This window comes from Ctenopharyngodon idella, chromosome 20, assembly GCF_019924925.1.
Source record: "Ctenopharyngodon idella isolate HZGC_01 chromosome 20, HZGC01, whole genome shotgun sequence".
NCBI classification, from domain to species: Eukaryota; Metazoa; Chordata; class Actinopteri; order Cypriniformes; family Xenocyprididae; genus Ctenopharyngodon; species Ctenopharyngodon idella.
In genome coordinates, this window is record NC_067239.1 from 5,223,412 (window position 1) to 5,238,290 (window position 14,879).

Sequence of the window (14,879 nt, forward strand, 5' to 3'; positions counted from 1 at the left end):
GGGCATTTTGGCCCAATATCTTGAATTTTAGGGGCATATAACTGCATTCTATAGGCTCTAATCGCGCAGTGAGCTGTTTCCCTGAATCATGTTCGTCATCACCAATCAACTGTTTATGCAATGTCAGATGACCTAATTTTAACGCCTCATTTTAGGGTAGGGTTAGTGTAGTAAGGGGATAGGATATACAGTTTGTATAGTATAAAAATCATTACGTCTATGGAGGTCCTCACAAGTATAGGAAAACAAACAAGTGTGTGTGTTTGTGTGTATGTAGGTTTGGCTATACTTGTGAGGGCCTCACTTATTTAGTGAAATATTATGACAACCGACTAGTGAGGACATTTTACTGGTCCTTACCAGTTAAAAATATGTATAAATCAGCCAGAACATGTTTTTATTTAAATAGTGTTTTGCACATATTTTTGTGAGGGGTAGGTTTAGGGGGTAAGGCTTGGGTTAGGTGATACAAGATATCATTAACCTGATATAAAATAAATGGAAGTCTATGCAATGTCTTTAATAATATAGTGAAGCAAACGTGTATGTGTGTGTGTGTGTGTGTGTGAGAGAGAGAGAGAGAGAGAGAGAGAGAGGACAGAGCAGATCTGAGGATAGAGACATGGGGAATTCAGAGTCATAAATCTTCGGGATGTTCCTGTGACACCTTCTGTTTGTTCATCTGCCCTCTGCGCAGGGGGAATGTAACTCTGTATTACAGTTATATCATCTACTGTTTGTGTTTCTCATTATTAATGGCATGCAGGCAGTGTTTTCACTGCTGTTTCTTGCATTGTCTCTCTCATTCATTCACTCACTCACTCACTGACTCACTTTCTCTTCCTGTCCCTCTTTCCCTCATGACAAAGAATACTTTATTGGTAACACGTGTATATGGACGCATTTGATTCACAAAGCAGTATTGCATCCCACTACTCATAAAGAAGGTTCAAAAACATTTCATTATTTGTAAAAAAAATTATCAAAGAATCCTGAAAAAAAATGTCATGTGACACTGAAGACTGGAGTAATGATGCTGAAAATTCAGCTTTATCATCACAGGAATACATTTTAAAATGTATTAAAATAGAAAACAGTTATTTTAAATTGTAATGATATTTCACAATATTAGTTTTTATTTTATTTTTGATCAAATAAACGCAGCCTTGGTGAGCATAAGAGACTTCTTTTAAAAACATTAACAATTTTTACAGATTTTAAATGGAAGCGTGTGCTAATTTCTGCATGTGATATGCTTTTTACTCACAGCCATTACTCGGACTCACTGCTATGCATGTACAATACCATAAATGCTTATATAAGAATAGGAGCAATAAACTGCTTTTGAACCTCTCCAAAATGGAAAGTAGTTCTAGGTCTCTTGTTTTTTTGATGGGGTCAGTATCTCTAATATGAGCCTAAAGTTAGATTCATCAGACATAAATATAATCACTAAACTAAAATCATTAATAGGGCTATAAAGCAAACATTTTAAAGTTAGTATCCTGGAACATATTTGTATGTCTGCTAGGCTCAAATTTCAAACAGAAAAATAGTTGGGTTTTATGCATTAAAGGGCCTTTTACAATGGATTTGCTTGCTGGATGCACTCAAATTTAGTTTGGAGCATTGTGAAGGGAAAGAATTTTTAAAAGCACCTCAGGTTTGAATTCCTGGTTGCACGGGATGATTGGGATGCAAACAACTGCTGAGAGAATGCAACAGAGCACCGAGTCAAATGGCTAGGGAAAACATCTCCGGTATTCAGGAGCTCTTGCAAACTGTCTATGTCCCAACCACATCAAAACACGGGCCGCGTCCCTGTCCCAGCACCTGCTGGGCTTTCGGGTGCGTGCCCATAAAGATCAAGGAGTGGCATCCATGGAAAACAAAGAAAGACGGCGAGAAACAGGCACCTTGATGACCCTCAATTATACACAACAACATTCCTCAACTCTTAATCGTGTGGAAATGCTTTTGTCTGATGCTTTTCGAGTTCACAATGTATAAACATGTTGGTGGATGTCTGTCTAGAGGGGAAACAAGTGTTTAAGGCGAAGAAACATCCTGTAAACATTAATACTTGTCAGACAACCAAAACTATTGGTTGTCTGGCGATATACATAATAAAGTTTCTAAATGCCTTGTGGATATTTTAAAAAATTATGTGATGTAATTTGTTCCACTAACTTACATCAATTCACACACAAATATTTTATATATATACAGTGGGTATGGAAAGTATTCAAACCCCCTTAAATTTTTCACTCTTTGTTATATTGCAGCCATTTGCTAAAATCATTTAAGTTCATTTTTTTTCCTCATTAATGTACACACAGCACCCCATATTGGCAGAAAAACACAGAATTGTTGACATTTTTGCAGATTTATTAAAAAAGAAAAACTGAATTTCGCATGGTCCTAAGTATTCAGACCCTTTGCTGTGACACTCATATATTTAACTCAGGTACTGTCCATTTCTTCTGATCATCCTTGAGATGGTTCTACACCTTCATTTGAGTCCAGCTGTGTTTGATTATACTGATTGGACTTGATTAGGAAAGCCACACACCTGTCTATATAAGACCTTACAGCTCACAGTGCATGTCAGAGCAAATGAGAATCATGAGGTCAAAGGAACTGCCTGAAGAGCTCAGAGACAGAATTGTGGCAAGGCACAGATCTGGCCAAGGTTACAAAAAAATTTCTGCTGCACTTAAGGTTCCTAAGAGCACAGTGGCCTCCATAATCCTTAAATGGAAGACGTTTGGGACGACCAGAACCCTTCCTAGAGCTGGCTGTCCGGCCAAACAGCTATCGGGGGAGAAGAGCCTTGGTGAGAGAGGTAAAGAAGAACCCAAAGATCACTGTGGCTGAGCTTCAGAGATGCAGTCAGGAGATGGGAGAAAGTTGTAGAAAGTCAACCATCACTGCAGCCCTCCACCAGTCGGAGCTTTATGGCAGAGTGACCCGACGGAAGCCTCTCCTCAGTGCGAGACACATGAAAGCCCGCATGGAGGACTCCAAGATGGTGAGAAATAAGATTCTCTGGTCTAATGAGACCAAGATAGAACTTTTTAGCCTTAATTCTAAGCGGTATGTGTGGAGAAAACCAGGCACTGCTCATCACCTGTCCAATACAGTCCCAACAGTGAAGCATGGTGGTGGCAGCATCATGCTGTGGGGGTGTTTTTCAGCTGCAGGGACAGGACGACTGGTTGCAATCGAGGGAAAGATGAATGCGGCCAAGTACAGGGATATCCTGGACGAAAACCTTCTCCAGAGTGCTCAGGACCTCAGACTGGGCCGAAGGTTTACCTTCCAACAAGACAATGACCCTAAGCACACAGCTAAAATAACGAAGGAGTGGCTTCACAACAACTCCGTGACTGTTCTTGAATGGCCCAGCCAGAGCCCTGACTTAAACCCAATTGAGCATCTCTGGAGAGACCTAAAAATGGCTGTCCACCAACGTTTACCATCCAACCTGACAGAACTGGAGAGGATCTGCAAGGAGGAATGGCAGAGGATCCCCAAATCCAGGTGTGAAAAACTTGTTGCATCTTTCCCAAAAAGACTCATAGCTGTATTAGATCAAAAGGGTGCTTCTACTAAATACTGAGCAAAGGGTCTGAATACTTATGACCATGTGATATTTCAGTTTTTCTTTTATAATAAATCTGCAAAAATGTCAACAATTCTGTTTTTCTGTCAATATGGGGTGCTGTGTGTACATTAATGAGGAAAAAAAAATGAACTTAAATGATTTTAGCAAATGGCTGCAATATAACAAAGAGTGAAAAATTTAAGGGGGTCTGAATACTTTCCGTACCCACTGTGTGTGTGTGTGTGTAATATATATATATATATATATATATATATATATATATAATGGGTCATTGGCGAATAAGGTTTTTAAAAGTGTTTTACCGAATGACACTTTTGGTTATACCAAATGACGATATTTTCAAACAATTCTAATAGCCTGATATCTAGCTAGCAAAATGACAATCAAACATTTTATATTTAATACAAGTTTTTTAAATATTACAGCATTTTCCATGTTTTATAGCAGTTGTACCGAATGACCTGACGTTTCGGGACATGCGTATGAGCAAGCGAAAACATGAATTTTTCAAATAGTTTAAAGAGAGTTAGTTACTTTGCTTCATGACCATGTGGTCCTTTGCAGGTGTCTGAATGATGTCACATCATGTCACATGATATTGACCGCATGACTTGATCCAAAATGGCCCCTTTATATTGGTAACTCCGAATGACATCAATGAAATTCATTTTTCCAGACATTCTTTCTCATAACAAAGCAACGACTTCAACACATAATTTTAATACCATTTTGCACTCTGTTGATATATGATGTTATAAAATCATGCCAGAATAAAAAAATATATACATTACATTTTTAGATATTTTAATCACAAATGAAATGGCTGTATTGGCCTTTGGACGGTTAAACCTAATGACCTTTTGACACTTCAAAATCTTTTAAAATACCTTTATATGTAGCAAAATATAATTAAAACCTTTTGGATTCAATAAAAGAGATCTAATTGTACTATCTTACATACTTTGGATGTCATATCTTTGTTTTTTATTATTATTATTAAGGCCTTTGGAGAAAAAAATGACCCGTCACGTCATTGATATAATATATATATATAAAACATTTGTCCATGTCATGTAAAAAACATTCCTGTGATGATAAAGCTGAATTTTCAGCATCATTACTCCAGTCTTCAGTGTCACATGATCCTTCAGAAATCATTCTAATATGCTGATTTTCTGCTCAAGAAACATTTCTTATAATTATCAATGTTAAAAACAGCTGTGCTGCATAATATTTTTGTAGAAACATCAACACTTTTTTCAGGATTCTTTAATGAATAGAAAGTTCATAAGAACAGCATTTAATTGAAATATAAGTTTTTAGTAACATTATAAATGTCTTCGCTGTCAGTGTCTATCAACTAAATGTGTTCATGCTGAATAAAAGTATTAAAAGTATAAAAGTACTGAACCCAAGCTTTTTCAATCACAGACTAAAGAGTCTCATGTGTTCTAATGGACCTGTAACTTCACATGTGAGAAAGTGATCATTAATGGTGCAGGTGAATGAGGCCATAAACTGCGCTCTTTCTCCCTAAGATGTCCTATAAAGTGCAGGAATCCAGTTTAAAAGGTCATAATCGACAGCAGCATCTTGCAGTGACCCATCAGGAGGCCTCCACAAACATCTGGTGCTTTCCTCCTCATCTTCAGCAAGACTTTTTTGTGGTGTAGCACCTTTACGGATCTGGTGGAATAATTGTACGCACAGTTCCTGTTTAGGGAAAACGTGTTTATTGCCTTGTTGACTAGACAGCAGCAGGTGATCTAAGGGTTTCACAAACATTGTTTAGGTCTGTTTGAAGGATGAGGTGAAAAGAGAGGCTTTTGCCAGCTAACATCTGACAGAACAAAGATTCATTGGAAAGCTCTGTTTTTCATATCATTTTGCCTTATTCAGTGGGGTCCAAAGTGAGGCCACATTATTTTTTTTAAATTCATGTGCTCTTGTAATCTTTAATCAAAACTTCCCATCCCTTATGCAGCAACATCTCTTCTCTTCTCAAATTAACGTGTTTATTTGCCCAAGGGTGGGACAACCTGTCACTTACATGAGATCACAGCAATAGCAAACCACAACCATCCAATCAATTCCTGATGGATAAAATCAAGCCCGCCCTACATTTTTTCTTGTTTGAAAAGCTGTTTCATTCATATATGCATCACAATAGGCAAGAAAGAAGTTTTCGTCGGAAATTGCATATACATCACTAGCCCATGTGTGCCTCGTGACTCTTCATATCCATAAATACAGAAAAGCTGACACGTGTATGATGTGGGAGTGGCATAGTTTAGTTGCTGGTGTAGTGACAAATTCGGTCGCCCAGTCACGCATAGCCGCTACAGGGCCAAAAGTTACAGCGTGTTAGTGTCTGTTGATGTAATAAATACTGAAATGCAGCTTCCTTTTTAAATTAAAATTTGTACTAAAATTATTATGCTGAGTACATAATGTGTAATCTAAAGGTTTTTTTTTTTTTTTTAAAAAAAGCAAAGTACAAGTATATTGACTTTAACCCTAGGTATGTTTTCAACCCATGATGATGAATAAGATGGTCTTGAAAACATTGTAGGCCTACTGAGTAAAACGGCAGCATCCTGTGTGGACACCATTCGGAAGTAAATTTGACCTCTGGTGAACTCTAAACTTCAGGACAAACGGCAGGTGTGACCTGTGTCATGGTGTTTGAAGTCTTCGTGACAGTAGGTAAACACTTTACTGGGAAAGATTAATGCTTCCTGCTCCATCACATGCTGCAGCACAGCAATGACTAATGTATCCAGAGACATGGATGTTTGATTGAGGTCTGTTCTGCAGTCAAGGTCAGTTTAAGATTGATCAACTGCACCGGTAGTGGAGGAAACTGCAAACAGACAGAAAGAAAGCAGGACACCTTTTGACCTTCTCACCCTCAGGTCTTTATGACATGAATACCATCTTGGGAAAAGATTTCAGGTTCTGTGTGGCTTGATCACATCCCATTTCCTTGGACATTTACTAAGAAGATAGATGGTTACAGATTTGTTCAGTTTGTTCTAAAATAAAAAATAGTGATACAGCTGTGTGATACAACTGTTCTTATATCATAATGAAGAACAAAAAGTCTAATTAAAAGAATTAAATTCTTAAAAATTCTCCATATATATTACTTATTAAAGGATTAGTCCACTTTCAAAAAAACTTTTCCTGATAATTTACTCACCCCCATGTCATCCAAGATGTTCATGTCTTTCTTTCTTCAGTCGAAAAGAAATTAAGGTTTTTGATGAAAACATTCCAGGATTATTCTCCTTATAGTGGACTTCAATGGCCTCCAAACGGTTGAAGGTCAAAATTACAGTTTCAATGCAGCTTCAAAGGGCTTTAAACGATACCAGACGAGGAATAAGGGTCTTATCTAGCGAAACGATCGGTCATTTTCGAAAAAAATACAACTGTATATGTTTTATATAAACAAACGTTCGCCTTCTAAGTGCCTCCGCCAAAACCGCATTTCCGCATTCTCCAAAATGCTTACGCTGTATATCATACACCTTCCCTATTCTACTTACGGAAAAAATGTAACTGGCGCTGCGTTCGTTCCGTAAATTGAATAGGGAAGGCGCAGGACATACAGGTGCTGGTCATATAATTAGAATATCATCAAAAAGTTGATTTATTTCACTAATTCCATTCAAAAAGTGAAACTTGTATATTATATTCATTCATTACACACAGATAGATATATTTCAAATGTTTATTTCTTTTAATTTTGATGATTATAACTGACAACTAAGGAAAATCCCAAATTCAGTATCTCAGAAAATTAGAATATTACTTAAGACCAATACAAAGAAAGGATTTTTAGAAATCTTGGCCAACTGAAAAGTATGAACATGAAAAGTATGAGCATGTACAGCACTCAATACTTAGTTGGGGCTCCTTTTGCCTGAATTACTGCAGCAATGCGGCTTGGCATGGAGTCGATCAGTCTGTGGCACTGCTCAGGTGTTATAAGAGCCCAGGTTGCTCTGATAGTGGCCTTCAGCTCTTCTGCATTGTTGGGTCTGGCATATCGCATCTTCCTCTTCACAATACCCCATAGATTTTCTATGGGGTTAAGGTCAGGTGAGTTTGCTGGCCAATTAAGAACAGGGATACCATGGTCCTTAAACCAGGTACTGGTAGCTTTGGCACTGTGTGCAAGAGCCAAGTCCTGTTGGAAAATGAAATCTGCATCTCCATAAAGTTGGTCAGCAGCAGGAAGCATTAAGTGCTCTAAAACTTCCTGGTATACGGCTGCGTTGACCTTGGACCTCAGAAAACACAGTGGACCAACACCAGCAGATGACATGGCACCCCAAACCATCACTGACTGTGGAAACTTTACACTGGACCTCAAGCAACGTGGATTGTGTGCCTCTCCTCTCTTCCTCCAGACTCTGGGACCCTGATTTCCAAAGGAAATGCAAAATTTACTTTCATCAGAGAACATAACTTTGGACCACTCAGCAGCAGTCCAGTCCTTTTTGTCTTTAGCCCAGGCGAGACGCTTCTGACGCTGTCTGTTGTTCAAGAGTGGCTTGACACAAGGAATGCGACAGCTGAAACCCATGTCTTGCATACGTCTGTGCGTAGTGGTTCTTGAAGCACTGACTCCAGCTGCAGTCCACTCTTTGTGAATCTCCCCCACATTTTTGAATGGGTTTTGTTTCACAATCCTCTCCAGGGTGCGGTTATTCCTATTGCTTGTACACTTTTTTCTACCACATCTTTTCCTTCCCTTCGCCTCTCTATTAATGTGCTTGGACGCAGAGCTCTGTGAACAGCCAGCCTCTTTTGCAATGACCTTTTGTGTCTTGCCCTCCTTGTGCAAGGTGTCAATGGTCGTCTTTTGGACAACTGTCAAGTCAGCAGTCTTCCCCATGATTGTGTAGCCTACAGAACTAGACTGAGAGACCATTTAAAGGCCTTTGCAGGTGTTTTGAGTTAATTAGCTGATTAGAGTGTGGCACCAGGTGTCTTCAATATTGAACCTTTTCACAATATTCTAATTTTCTGAGATACTGAATTTGGGATTTTCCTTAGTTGTCAGTTATAATCATCAAAATTAAAAGAAATAAACATTTGAAATATATCAGTCTGTGTGTAATGAATGAATATAATATACAAGTTTCACTTTTTGAATGGAATTAGTGAAATAAATCAACTTTTTGATGATATTCTAATTATATGACCAGCACCTGTACAGCGTAAGCTTTTTGAAGAACACAGAAATGCGGTTTTGGCGGAGGCACTTAAAAGGCGAACGTTTGTTTATATAAAGCATATACAGTTGTATTTTTTTCGAAAATGACATTTCGCTAGATAAGACCCTTATTCCTCGTCTGGTATCGTTTAAAGCCCTTTGAAGCTGCAGTGAAACTGTAATTTTGACCTTCAACCGTTTGGAGGCCATTGAAGTCCACTATAAGGAGAATAATCCCGGATGTTTTCATCAAAAACCTTAATTTCTTTTCCACTGAAGAAAGAAAGACATGGACATCTTGGATGACATGGGGGTGAGTAAATTATCAGCAAATTTTCATTCAGAAGTGAACTAATCCTTTAACTTCTCATTACTTATTAATATTTAGAAAAATTCCACCAAATCAAAGTCATATGCTGTGACCAACTCAATTCATGTGGTGCAACCAAGATGCAGAAATAAAAACAGGAAATTATGTCATAAGCAAAGACCCTCATGACTTTGTGTCAAGGTCAAGACGTCTCGTAAAATATCAAAGAATTTGACCTTTTATGACAAGGCAAGGTTAGTTCAGGATAGTAAAATATCATGTGGTGCAACTAATATAATATAAACTAATGTAATATATTAATATTTATGGATTAATAATTAATGATACTGAAAAAATAAGTTTAAAAACATGAAAATAATGATTAAAATGTGAATAATATGTTATTGCTTTTTACTTTGTGGTTTTATCATTTATTTATTTATTTTAAAAGTTGTATCTATTTCTTTATCATAGACAGTCTTATGTCACATAACCCACCTGTGAATAACACGCAAGGAATAACGTACAGGCAACCAGTCATTATCAGCAAACATACCCAGAATGATCAAGGTCTCCATGTAAATTTAATTTATTATGTGAAGAAAAGAAAGACATAAAACTATCACACATAGGAAATAGGTTGCCTGGAAAAACAGTCAGTTATAAAATGTAGCTGTCACCAAACATAAATATTTGTTTGCAGAACGACCAGAATCAAGTACTCAAAAGAACTGCATTATAAATGCATAATGACTATATGATATATAAAGGTGCAGTAAGTGATTTCTGAGAGACACTGTTGATATTTGAAATCAATCCAAACAACCACACACCTCCCTTTATTGCTCCGCCCCCAAAATGCACAAACACGCAATGCAAGAGTAGATGTTTCTTTATCATAGCTGAAACAAAGAAAAGTAATGCTTTGGTAAAAATAAAGCAAAGATGACAAAGGAACAACAAGGACGAACAAAAACTGAACATACAGTACACAAGAGTATATACAAGCAAGATTTGGTTGTTAAGTCACCAGCAGCAAAATTCCAGGCAAACAGTGAAACTCAAAACTCCTGTTGTTGTAATGTTACTATAGGTCAATATGTGCTGTAGGCTCCATTTTGCATATTAGAGAGTGTGATGTGCATTCTTATCTGAGGATGTGCATATGTGTGTGGTAAAAGTGTATCATTATTATTTTAGTATCATTGACATACTATTATAGTTCAGTTATAGTTCATTTTATATTTATATTTGCTGTTTCCATTTTAATGTAAGTTTGTTGTGTTCTTGTGTTTTTTTTTTTAAAATATGTCTATATAGTTTTTATTAAGTTTTAGTTTTTAGTTTTAGTTGGTCTTTTAGTTATTATAGTACTTCAACTTAAAGGTAGGGTAGGCAATTTCGGAGAGGCTAGCAATAGCAAGCTAGCTTTGAAAGCATAAGATTCCACCCTCCCTTCAGAGCGTCTCCAAAGCCACGCCTCCTCCAAAACACATGAACGCGCAGGTCGTGTACAGCCAGAGCAGAGTCTGCAAAGCGTCACGAGAGATGGCGTTAAATTACCTCATGTCTCAAAGCTCATAACATTACAATAATAATGAATGTAAACATGAATGTAAACAACTAACACAGCTCTTACTTGTACCACCTGACTGCTGCAGATTCATTTCAGCGTTGATAGAGTTGAGACTCGAAAAGCGTAGTGTCCAAACGAATGCTGATATACACTTTTTGCAATTTTGCACTTTGCAAAATTTGTGGCCTCTGGACAATAAATTCTTTTGAACTTTTTTGGCCCATTTTTCGTGTGCAAAACTCTTTTGATTTTTGATCTTTGAGTGTTGATAGTGTTGACACAGAAAGCAAAAATCCAAGTCCAAGGACGTGAACAGTTCCAGGTAGAACGTCACAGGTTGCCATCTTGTAATTTCGGTTACGATGACGTGAACACAGCAAAAGCTTGTTGTTTTGGTACAGGTGAAACTGTAAAAGGCGGTTGCTGTTTGTGGCGCTCGGTGACTCTGTTTACAGCTCTGCATTGCTTCATCGAACGTGCTGATGATGGGTGATGTCTGCGTGAGCAGGTGTGTGGACTTCAGAGGTATGGAAATACATACTGACAGGCAAGTAGGACGTCATATCATTGCATTCAGACCGAATGCAATGATTAGACGAACATTTTTTGGTCCTAAGACTTCCACAAAAGATATATGTACATTTTGTTTTATATTTAGACCACCTTTAAACAAAACAAAAATTTATTTAGAATTTTAGAAAGTTTTTTTTATATTTTATTTTATTTCAATTAATGTTTATTTCAAGTAATGAAATGTTTTTTATGGACGGAAAGAAGGCCTGCTCAAGTGCATGTGGGACTCATCTGTCACAGGTATTCCACTCATCCTTCAGCCTTGCATCCCTCGCTCCTGTTGTTTATAATCCTGTAACCAAGTCAGGATTCCCGCTGATCACCATCCCATCAACCAGCCAGCCACCTTTCCATATACTGCCCTTATGAAATGTTCAATTGTCCATCTAAAGGCCTCAACTAAATCCTCTGTGACTTAATCGCTCCTGTTCTTTCTCTTCTAGTTTTCAGGACGTCTGCTTGTCTCATCAAGACGACGGGGAAGTTTATTTTAGCCATTTTCAACGTGCACCAAACCCTGGACTCTGACTGAGTGTATAAACATTAGGATCAACAGGCAGATAAATATTTCGTTTTAGTGGCATTTGAAGTCAAAGGTCATAAATTTGTTTCTTCATAAATTTTGAAATATATTTCTTTGGTTTAATGTTCTGTGAATTGCTGATATGTATGGTTGTAAACATGTTCCCTCCATTGTATGAAGAGATGTTAGAGGTTAAACTGGACAAACAGAAAGTATGAGGAGTACAGCTTTATAACCCACATGAAAAACAACCTAAAGTGTCCCACGGGCACCTTAAATTAACCTGAAGTTCAAAAGTCATAGAAAAGCGAGTCAGTGGAGTCTTTTTAAACGTGGAGGGTTGTGAAATAGCTGACTACTGTGCAGTTCCAAAGCTCTGTCTTTTGTCAAAAATATTGCTGTTTTGATTCAAATAGCATAAACAAATTGAGCCAAGTGACTTAGTGGAATATTCAAAGTCAGACTTGGCTTTCTCATTGTTTATATAATGATATTTCTCATCAGTTTTCCATATCCTTCAATGTCTCACAGGATTCTGAAAATGAAACAATTGACAAGAGTTTTAGGGAGTCAATATACACTGGTCTGGTACTGATCAGGGAGTCTGCGATTTTAAGGGCTGTCTCTATCGCAAAAACCTTCCATTGCACTGAAACGTTCGCTCCCTAAAAAGTCTCACAGTGCACCGTGAAAACCAGGGAGCATCAATGCTCACTGTTGGTGCATTCAAGTCATGTTGAAAAGATTGTATTTACGAGCTGAATGCACATGAACGCCACCACAAAATCGTAAATAGTGGGAAGCTCGGGATTTTCTTTAAGCTTCCCAGGAGGACTTGAATGCACCTTTCCCTTAAAGTGTAAAATATAATTTACGTGAGCCAACTTATATGCAATAGATGTTTTGAAAAAGTAAACTGTTATACTATTTCAGCATAAATATACATTGCTAGACAGGTTCTGAATATAATATAATTAATTTAAGGCTGAAATGTTGCAGGTATGTATAACATTCAAAGTATTTTTCATAAGACTTAATATATAGAAAGACGAGCCAATCGCCGATTGGTAAAGTTGCCAGGTTTTCACAACAAAACATTTACATTTACATTTACATTTACTCATTTGGCAGACGCTTTTATCCAAAGCGACTTACAAGTGAGGGATACAACAAGCGAGTCGTCATGACGAGGCAAATAGACACAAAAAGTGCTCACAATACAAGTCTTAGGTAATGCTCAGAGTATCATAAGCTACAATAGAGAGGGATTAGAGGAAGTGAAAGGATAGGTATACAGTTTTTTTTTTTTTTTAAATTAAGATGAGGTTAAGTGCTGCCCAAGGTTAAACCTGCCCGAGGTTAAACCTGCCCAATTGCTACTCAAAACTAGCCCAATCGTGTTTCGGGGGGGTGGGGTCCCACGGTAAAACTTACGTTCTGGGGGGTAAAATCCGCGTTTTTGGCAGGGTTCCCCTGATAAAATTCGCATTCCAGGGGCTAAATATCATGTTATTTGGGGTCGCTTCAACCCGCGGACATGAAAAACAACCCGTGGCAATGGTGTAAAAGTAGCCCAATTCCGCGGGATAACCGCGGACTTGGCAATACTGGTTAGAAGCTCCGGTTGAAACAGTCAGACAAGCTCTTCCTATAGAGACACGCACTTAGGACTGCGCATGTGTATTAGCTTGATTCAGCCTGAAAAATGCTGTTTTTTGTCATGATTCGAGCGTTTAGAAACAACATTTATTAGACAGTTGTTGTCAGATTTCAGTGGTGATTTCAAATATGAAATTTAATTGAAAGCTTGGAGAACAGCTTTGAAGAATTTGATGTTTCTCCATTCAAAGAGATGGGAGCTGCACTTGCATTTCCGAGAGGCGTTTCAAAGATGGCCACCGAGTTAAATGACTTGTCTCAAAGGGTTAGTTCACCCAAAAATGAAAATTCTGTCATTAATTACTCACCCTCATGTTGTTCCACCCCCCTAAGACCTTTGTTCATCTTCAGAACACAAATTAAGATATTTTTGATGAAATCCGATGGCTCAGTGAGGCCTCCATAGCCAGCAATGTCGCCAAACCTCTCAAGATCCAGAAAGGTACTAAAAACATATTTAAATCAGTTCATGTGACTACAGTGGTTCAACCTTAATATTATAAAGCGACGAAAATAATTTTTGTGCACCAAAAAAACAAAATAATGACTTTATTCAACAATATCTAGTGACGGGCAATTTCGAAACACTGCTTCATGAAGCTTCGAAGCTTTACGAATCTTTTGTTTCGAATCAGTGGTTCGGAGCGCCAAAATCACGTGATTTCAGTAAACGAGGCTTTGTTACGTCATAGTGTTTGGAAATTTCAATAGTTCACATGACTGTAGCAGTTTGATACGCTCCGAACCACTGATTCAAAACAAAAGATTCGTAAAGCTTCGAAGCTTCATGAAGCAGTGTTTTGAACTCGCCCATCACTAGATATTGTTGAATAAAGTCGTTATTTTGATTTTTGGTGCACAAAAAGTATTCTCGTCACTTCATAACATTAAGGTTGAGCCACTGTAGTCACATGAACTGTTTTAAATATGTCTTTAGTAGCTTTCTGGGCATCTGAAAGTGTTAATGATTTTGCTGTCAATGGAGGCCTCACTGAGCCATCGGATTTAATCAAAAATATCTTAATTTGTGTTCCAAAGATGAACGAAGGTCTTACAGGTTTGGAAAGACATGAGGGTGAGTAATTAATGACAGAATTTTCATTTTTGGGTGAACTAACCCTTTAAAGGGACATTGTCATAATGCACTTTAAATAACATTAAAAAAAAATAAAAAATAAAAATAAATGCCAGTTGTGCTGTTGTTCATAAATACCAGTAGTGACATTGTACAACGAGGTCATATATACTGAGGTCACGATATACTGATTTACTGTCTATAGGGAGCTGATTGAGATGCACATCAGGTTTTGATTAAAAGACACATTCAGAAGAACTTCACCTTTATGTCTATAAGCATGCTTACAAGGGAAATAAGCCTTTTTT